The sequence below is a fragment of the Pan troglodytes genome, chromosome 3, assembly GCF_028858775.2.
Source record: "Pan troglodytes isolate AG18354 chromosome 3, NHGRI_mPanTro3-v2.0_pri, whole genome shotgun sequence".
In the NCBI taxonomy this organism is placed as follows: domain Eukaryota; kingdom Metazoa; phylum Chordata; class Mammalia; order Primates; family Hominidae; genus Pan; species Pan troglodytes.
Window position 1 is genome coordinate 12958976 of NC_072401.2, and position 7848 is coordinate 12966823.

Consider the following 7848-nt stretch of genomic DNA (forward strand, 5'->3'; position numbering starts at 1 on the left):
TAGCAGGTAGTTTGCTAATGAGAACAAGAAAAGCTTAAGAGCTGACTCTTATCTCTGCTACTGCCCTCTGTTTTTGACTCCCTGGGGTTGGAAAGTTGAGTGAATTAAGAAAGAATCCACTATAAAGTGGCACTAAACTGTTGCTAGCATCCCCTTAATAACGTCAGAAATTGTCCTCTCATAGGGGCCTGAATATGTAACTTATGTTGATACCTGCCTGAATTAAGTTTGAAACACCTGACTTCATAATAGAAAAGGAAAGCAACTCAAAGTATAGTGCCCAAAGGACCATGGAGAGCTCATACTTTCTCTGCACTGGCATATCTGAGGGTCTGCTCTAGAAGGTAGAAGCAAGGCTATAGGAGTATACAGATGGTGACATTTGCAGCCAGACAATGGAGTTTGGAAGAATCTTCCAGTGGAACTTCATTCAGCCAATCCTTAGGAATTCTGGTCAGAGTTCAACCATCTGAGATATTGAAGGTCTAGCAAAGGCCAAGTGAGTAAAACGACCTCTAGAAGTCAAATTAGATTTCAGTCAAGGCAGGATTACAGTTCCAGCTGAACAGTAAAGTGAAGGCATATTCTGTTGGACAGGTAAAGTACAGCAAGGGTTGGGTAGACCCTTAGCGTCGGAAGGTACATAGTAAGGATTATTCCACAGACATTCCAGGTTCTATGTATCAGAGAGCAAGAATAATTCCAGACACCTCTTACTTGAAGTCTGAGAAACACTATTATAACTTCTATTCTGGTCAATAATTGTTGTGAAATAGAGTGGGGCTGAGACTTTGTATCTTATTGTAAATCTTCTTTAATAGAGCAGCTAGGAACAAGGAGCTAGCGGAACCTTCTAGGGTTGTAGGACAGTAATTCTAATTGCAGATTCCCACGAGAGAAGATCTGACTATCCAACATCGAGATCTGACTTGGGAGTAGTTGAAAAACTAAAAAAGACTCTGGGCATTGCAGGTGGTAGAGAATTGCTCTAAAGGGATATGACAGGAGCCATTTAACCAATCGTATAAAGCAGAAAATAGGAATATAGTAAAGAGTTAGTATACTGGAAAGAGAAGAGAGAAATATTAGCATGCAAAGGCATCACACCAAACCAGAGTACAGCTGTTTGATGATGTGTCCAGGCATTGGAGCTATGCAGGCTTAATACCCTCAGACACAAATGCTGCAATCTTGTGACTATGCTCACTCTGGATAAGCTAGCATAGGGCTAGTGTCAAGAAAAACTAAATAGATAATAAAAGCAAAAGAGGTAGTTGTGTTCTAGGTGGGATAGATCTGACAGTATCTCATTATAACAAACAGGCTTAGAGTGTATGCCCTTCAGTTCAATTTCTGCTTTTGGGGGTTCCCATAAGTCTAAAAAAATAAAGATGCTTCTGGCTCAATAAATGGCTAGAACAAATCAATGCATATATATGGGTGAAAATAAAGTGTCCCTAATACAGCCTATGTTGGGAAAATTCTAATTAAAGCATGCCTTCCATACCTTTGTTTACTGGCAAAGTTCAAGTATGTCTCATGACTCTGAGAGGTGAAAAATTGATTATGTTTGTTCTAAACTTATTTAATAACCGAGGTGAAAATCAAATTTTTCTTTGCTCAGCTTTAATGAACTGGGCACAAATTACTACACAGCTAGAATTTCAGGACCTCATTATGTGTAGGAAGCATCTTTATTTTCTTTTATCTTACTGTGTGACAAGGTGCTGTCATCCTTTGCTTCCTCTACCTATCTGGAGTCCCTTGAGATGTCCATCTATAAGTAGTCTTAACCTTTCCATTATATGTCCCAGTCCTTCCCAGAGTGGGGAGCATATTGTTAGCTTCCACTTCCAAATAATGGATCTAAAATAAATTTTTCTGCCCAAGACATCTCATATATCCAAAAGGCATTCCCCTGAAGAGGAAAACACCAGGATTTTCTTACCATGGACACAGTGGTTCTAAATAACTTATCCTTATTTTCTTCTAGCTCTGTGTTTGATACTTCTCTTAATGCTCCTGGTCTATGAATTCACTGCCCTTTCATCTATTTTGCATATTGCTTTCTCTTTAAGATGAGAAGCCTAACACTGTCTTTCTAGCTAAAATACTGGCCCACTGTAGATCGACTTTCAGACTTCTCATTTGGTAACCTAACCTTAGGATCTCTTGGGACTTTCCATTTGTACACAGTCTCAAGATCGCCTACTTTGGAAGTGTGTGTGTGTGTGTGTGTGTGTGTGTGTGTGTGTGTGTGTGTGGAGTTACCTTTGCCAACTTCTGTTTGAAGCTAAACATAACCCATCAGTGAATTAGATTCAAACTGAGTTTTGCAGCCCAAGAACTCAGGACACCTATCTATCTATTGAACTGCATCTAGTCACTGTCTGAACTAGAAGGATCAAGCTCTCCTCCCTCATTGGGCTCACCTTTGATTTCCAAGCTTAAAACTCCACCTATTATAACTAGAGCACTGCTACAGAATCCCATTCTTCTTATTATCTACATCTTGTTGTCCACATCCTGACTTCTTGTCTACATCTTATTTCTTTCTGCATGGGGATATAATCCTGCTACCTGTTGTTAAAGCCTCTGACTACTAGAGTATTATAAAACCCCAGGTCTGCCATAAAGATGATTCTGATGGCTTCTTAGCTGACTTGCATTAATCTAACTCACCTATGTATAAATACAGTTGTGTGGGTTAATGACCAGGATACATTCTGAGAAATGTGCTGCTGGATGATTTTGTTCTTGTACAAACACCACAGAGTGTACTTACGCAAACCTAGATGGTACAGCCTACTACATACCTAGGCCGTATCTTACCACCTACTGCTCCTAGGTTGCAAACCTGTAAACCATGTGACTATACTGTGTACTAGCAGTTGTAACACAATGGTAAGTACTTGTGTATCTAGATATGTCTAAACATTGAAAAGATAATGTGTTGTTCTGCAACGTTGCAACAGCTACAATGCCACTTGGCAATAGGAATTGATCAGCTCCATTATAATCTTATGGGACCACCATTTATATATTATTTGTCATTGAGAAAAACATTATTATGCATCACATAACAGGATATGCCACAAGCCCATTTAAAAATAGCATTACTTTTGTTTTCATTGTCATTTTTCCTTGATGTAAAAGGTTAGTTGCAGTTTGTGGCAAGACTGAAGCAACCTAGGGGCCTTGGTAGTGAAATTTAATCTCATTTTCCACACCTGTCTCTGGATTCTTGCTGCTGATACCACATGAAAGATTCAACATGCCCATGGGGATACTGCAGTAGAATAGCTAAGGGATTCATGAGTCCATGGTGAAAAAGGTTGGAATTCTAGGACCCCTCATTCAATAACACTGTCCTTTTCCTCTTTTCCACCACCTTGTGTTCCTGGGGCCCACAGCTCAGGTGGTAGAGTTTGCCTAAATTAAGGTACTTTTAGTGTACTGGAGAAAGGAAAGTTCCCTCTAAGAAATAAGAACTGGATAATCTATAGCAGGATTACTAGTAGCAATTCTTGAGAGTTGCATGACCATTCCGTTGTACCAGAGGGTATTTCATTTAGGCAGGTCAAAATTTCCAAAGTGTCAAGCAATAGCATTTTCTCCCATTACTAGGTAGAAGGGAACAATTCTGTACAGCAGAAGAGGGTGTTCTTCCTGGAAAGGTTTAAGTTAGAATATATGCACTAAAGCCCACCTCTATATTCAAGCTCTGACATTGTGTTAAGCACTTAAATATCTCCTAAGGTAGATTCGTTAACAGAAAATCAGGGAAATATATACAAGATAATGAAATTAAGTGCTTTGTAATGATAGAACACTAGACACGTGAGATTATTATCACATAGGCATTGTTCATGGGGCTGGCGTGCTTTCAAATGTTGAGATATATCCCTTAACACAGTGCTTTATATTGAATGGGAAATGGTGTATAAATTAACGGCACACCCAGAACTGGGTTTAAAATCTGTTATACTTCCTGGGCTAAAGCCATCTATCTAAAAGTTTTCCATGAAAATGAAATGCAATAATATAATTATAGGAATTAGTACAGGAACATAGAAAGACTGATAGTTTATATATCTGTTGAAGAGATACGTAAAATGTGTATTTTTTATTTTCAAATGTTAAAAACTCTAATAATAAATATAAGTGAAAATTTTTAACTGCAAAAATGAATCTCTGGCATAACCTTTTTATATATTTTTGCAAAATAAGCAATGCTTTAAAATAAGAAAAAACAATCAATAGTTTATTTATAATATAATTTATCTAGAATAGGTAGTATTTCTTTAATGTTTACAGTGTATACACAGTTCTAAAGGCTTTTTATGCATTAACTCATTTAGTCTTTACAATAACTTTATGATAGGGATTGTTATTATCTCCATTTACATATGAGGAAACTTAAATAACTATAATAAGTGAATTGTCTAAGGCTACAAGGTAACAAACTGCTAGAGACAATAATCAAATCCAGGCAAGATTTGCTCCAGTTCAAGGGGTACTGTCTCTCTTTGGGGAGATAATAATTTTCAAGGGATCTCTGGTATTTCTACACGTCTTGTAGGTGAAGCATTAACTATCTGTTTCTCCAGACAATTATCTGTTTCTCCATTAACTATCTGTTTCTCCAATCTTTTCAAGGATCCACAGCCTCAGGAGATAACAAAGAGTGTTTCCCTCCAGAGCAAAGGGCACGCTTTCTTGCAGTTGGGAAAAACACTTTTATTGTCTGTCTCTGGAGCAAAGAACAGGCATGGTTTTTTTTTCCCCCATTAGAAAATATTTGCTCTTCCTAAGTTCAAGTTTCCTTTCCTTTTAATGCAACTCACTGTATATGCAGGTGTCAGCTGGCCTCTTCACATCACCACAGGAATTGAGTCTCAGGGAATCAGCACAAAATGTTGATATTCCAGCTACTGCTATTGCCATAAGTAATAAAATCCTCCTTCACCTTTGAAACAGAAGTCTCATGTCTTCTACCAGCACCCATAAAATACTGAGTAGCTCACTCAGACACTGCAAAGTTCTTTCCACTTTTAGCATAATAATAATAATTGTTACAATCATACCACTATAAAATATCTTTAGATGTTGGAACATAGATTTTTAAAAAGTCTTTATATGTTAGAAGTTTTTGGAACATTATTAATTTCTGGATATGTTTCCTTAAATTTATCTCTATATATGAGCCTAGGAAAGGACATTTTACAAGTTACTTTGCAATTATTTTGTTGTAGGCTGCTGTAGTCCTGATGCCTTGTATTAAACATCCAGTGACATTTACTACTAGGTCACTACATGTCATTATAGATTGGGAAACATGACAAAAAAGTTTCACACACAGGATGTAAATAAAACATATTTTTAACAATATATCAAAAAATAACATCCAAAACATTTTATTGTAAATCCTCCCTGCCTTTAGGTCTCCAAAAATTATTTATAGTACATCACATGCCCTTCACCCAGTAGAGCAAGAGCAGAGTGCAGGCTAAGGTTTATGTCAATTTGAAAAGGCTATTGACTTTGTTGGCCTGTTAGAAGATAAATAGTAAAAAGTAATGCAAAGAAATGACCCTGGCTACTTTATTTTTTAAATAAAATTTTTAAAATGTATATGTAAGCATATTTTCTTCACATATAAATACAGTACCTGAATATTTTCAATTATAAAGGACGTTGTAGCAAATCTAGTTACTAAGTTTTGGCAAATATTGTTAAAGTTTGAATAATATGCTAGAAACTTCAATCGGATTATACAAATGCAATCTACATAGAAGTCCTACGTTCCCTAGAAGCAAGACATAATTAAACACATTATGTGTAAACTAACACAACACTCTGATGATAAGAAAAGTCATACATCTTATTTGTGGAGCTCTTTATAATTTTCAAAACAGATTTGCACATTTTCATCATTTGCGTCTTATAATAACACTGATAAAACCTTATCCAGTGGTTAGAAGACCAAAGAGTCACAAAACTAATCAACACTGACATTAGGACAAGCACCCAGAAATTTTGTCTCACTGTCTTTTCAATAGACTATGCTACATTTTATATGTTGATTTATACTTTCAAAGTCATCAGGGTAATTATGTCATTCAAATATGCTCCAATCCTTTGCTTTATATAATATAAACATAATAGACCTTTGAATCAAGGAAGAAGAGAAAGGAAGAGGAGAAGAAGGAAGGCAAAGAAAAGGAGAAGGGGGAGGGGAACAAAGAAGAAGAAAAAGAAGGAGGAGGAGGAGGAAGGGGAAGAAAAGGTGAAAGAAGACTGATAACACAACATAAAAACAAGTTATGACACTTTATATCCAGCAAAAGCATTATATTTGTTATAGCTTTTCTCTATTGCCCTGTTAGTTACATATTTTCAATTCATCCTCTCCAATCCCTTAGAATTGACTATTTCATGGCCATATATTTTATTATTCATTGTTTGCACTATGCCTAACCTCCAGGCCAGTTATCCAGCCCCTAGATTTCCTCTTCCCATTCATTTTTCCTCCTACCAGAGTAACCTTTTCTAATTAATGCTCATGTTACTCTTCTCTAGGCCCTGTCTTTGCTGCTGAAAAACAGAGCTGAGTAAAACCCAGGTTCAGGCATGGAGAGAGCTTGATGTGGTTTGCTGTCACTTAAACAGAGGTTTACAACAGTTATACGTGCTATAATCACAGTCTGAACAAACTTCTATCCAAACACTGAGAAAGAAATTATGAATTTTAGACTATGAATTAACTATTGTTAATTACTAATTATAAGATAAACAAGGTAGACATCACAGTAACAGGAACATTCTTACTGTGTTGCTAAAGTTAAAAAGAATTTGCCAGATAGAAAACAAGAGTGAGTATTGTAAGCAAAGGACAGCAGCCTGAAGGAACATGGTTGTATTAATCTGTTCTCAGGATGCTAAAAGACATATCAGACTAGGTAATTTATAAAGAATAGAGGCTTGATTGACACACTTCAGCATGGCTGGAGAGGCCTCAGGAAATGTATAATCATGGCGGAGGCAGAAGCAAAGACATACTTCTTCACATGGCAGCAGAAAGGAGAAGTGCGGAGCAAAGGAGGAAAAGCCACTTATAAAACCATCAGATCTTGTGCGTACTCACTGACTATCATGAGAACAGCATGAGGGTAACTGCCCCCATGGTTCAGTTACCCCTGACTGGGTCCTTCCCATGACACATGGGAATTATGGGAACTACAATTCAAGATGAGATTTGGGTGGGGACACAGCCAAATCATATTATTCTACCCCTGGCCACTCCCAAATCTCACGTCTTCACATTTCAAAACACATTCATGCCTTTCCAACAGTCCCTCAAAGTCTTAACTCATTCCAGCATTAACTCAAAAGTCCAGGTTCAAATCTCTTCTGAGACTAAGCAAGCCCCTTTCACCTATGAGCCTGTAAAATCAAAAGCAAGTTAGTTACTTCCTAGATAAAATGAAGGTACAGGCATTGGGTAAATACACACATTCCAAATGAGAGAAATTGGTCAAAATGAAGGGACTGCAAGCCCCATGCAAGTCCAAAATCCAGCAGGGCAGTCATTAAATCTTTAAGTTACAAAATGATCTCCTTTGACTCCATGTCTCACATCAAGATCACACTGATGCAAGAGGTGGTTTCCCATGGTCTTGGGGAGCTCTGCCCCAGTGGCTTTGCAGGGTACAGCCCCCTTCTCCTGGCAGCTTTTTAAGCTGGCATTGAGTGACTGTGGTTTTTTTCAGGTGCATGGTGCAAAGTGTCGGGGGATCTACCATTCTGGGGTCTGGAGGATGGTGATCCTCTTCTCACAGTTCCACT